This window comes from Pan paniscus, chromosome 15 (genome assembly GCF_029289425.2).
Source record: "Pan paniscus chromosome 15, NHGRI_mPanPan1-v2.0_pri, whole genome shotgun sequence".
NCBI lineage: Eukaryota > Metazoa > Chordata > Mammalia > Primates > Hominidae > Pan > Pan paniscus.
In genome coordinates, this window is record NC_073264.2 from 107,961,086 (window position 1) to 107,962,964 (window position 1,879).

Here is a 1,879-nt window from a genome sequence, read left to right on the forward strand (position 1 = left end):
TCCTCCCACGCTTGGAGAACTTACCCTCTGGGAAGGGGCATAGAAAACCGGGAGTCAGATGAGCTCTAAGTCAATGTGCATTTTATGGATTCCTGAAGAAAGAGTGCAAAAAGGAATGGCCCCACCCACTTCCCCTCTAACTGGCATCATTCCCAGTAACCCACTTGAAGAACCTGTGGCGCTTCACAATGATTTATGTTTGTTATACCGGGGACCACCAGGAATGGAAAGACCTAGTGTGTCCATGTAGGTTCATCCATGATAACGCAGTTATGACTCTGTTTCAGGGAGCTGATCATGGGGAGGGCTGTGTATGTGTTGGGCAGGGGTGCATGGGAGCTCTCTGTTTCCACTTTTTACATCTGCTGTAACCCTAAAACTGCTTTATAATAAATTTAATATAAAAAGATAGGCAATTTCTCAGAAATTACATTTAGTCTTAGTATTTGATCAGGCAATCTTGCCCTAAATGATTTACGTCTGCCCCCACAAATCCTCCATGGGAATGTTTGTTTCAGCTTGATTGATTGCTGCTTTTCCCACTCTGTTAATTTTGCTTATAGGGTGAGATTTGAAAAGAATATTTCCTATATAATTAGAATGCATATATCTTTCTATTTCTTCTTTTCCTCAATTATATAACCTATTTTCTAAACAACATTAAACCCCATAAATCCTGTCATATCCTGAAAACTGGGACAGCTGCTTCCTCCCTCAGGGTTACTGACACTCTCAGGATATGAGTTTTCACACTGTGTCTCTCCCACAGTAATACATGGCCGTGTCTTCAGATCTCAGGCTGCTCAGCTTCATGTAGGCTGTGCTGATGGATGTGTCCCTGGTCATGGTGACTCTGCCCTGGAACTTCTCTGCGTAGCTTGTGCTGCCATCACTAGGGCACATCCTTCCCATCCACTCAAGCCCTTGTGCATGGGCCTGGCGCACCTAGTGCATAGAGTAACTGGTGAAGGTGTATCCACAAGTCTTGCAGGAGGCTTTCACTGATGCCCCAGCCTTCTTCATCTCATCCCCAGACTGCACCAGCTGCACCTGGGACTGGGCACCTGTGGAGAGGACACGGGAGTGGATAAAACCCCCTTTGACTGGACCTAGTCACCTTAGTCCTGGGGACTGAGAATTATCCTACCTGCAGCTACGACCACCAAAATTAGGATCCTCCAAGTCCACTCCATGATGAGGAGCTGTGCTCTCAGGGGCTTCTCTAGAGGAGGGATGTGGTTATTGGGTGATGCTCTCAGGGCACAGAGTTACCTGTAGTGTTCACCTCAGGTGATTTGCATATTCATGAGGACTACTACTTCATAGCGTTACACCTGATCCAGCATGAGAAAGAGAAAATAGCTCACATGGACCACACAACTGTGGGATGCTGAGGTACAAATCTTCATTCTTATTTAATGTCGTGTTTCCCTTTATATGCCCGGAAATTTGTGAAGGGAGAATTTCTCCACTAAGAAGCTGACTCACACCGGACATGGTTCTCAGCGTGAGCCCAAGTTCCCATGGCACATGGACAGCCTCCACCCTTTCTAGGATTTGCTCTCTGCAGTCTTACTCTTGGGACCAGTGTGTCTCTGAAATGTGTACCTTTTTATTTAATAAAACCATTCTTGTTCTTTATCTTTTTACTAGTAAAATATCTCAAAGCAGTAATAATTTTGCCTTTTAAATGTGGTTCTCACTGAATTATTGATTTATTTATTTCTAAATACATTAGGGTATTTAAATATACATAAATAGTCCTCATAAAATTCTTATTTAGCATGTTATAATTTTTTGGTTTTCAGTAAAGTAACACTCAGTCCTTGTGAGAGACTCCCTCTGCAGCCTCCTGTGCACCAGCTCTGGGGCTGGAGCC

The 1,879-nt window shown here is 44.1% G+C and overlaps 1 pseudogene; it reads right to left on the reverse strand.

The window, feature by feature from the left end:
• Positions 1–747: 747 nt before the first annotated feature.
• Positions 748–1,193, reverse strand: LOC100984809 (putative V-set and immunoglobulin domain-containing-like protein IGHV1OR21-1; annotated as a pseudogene).
• Positions 1,194–1,879: the final 686 nt, after the last annotated feature.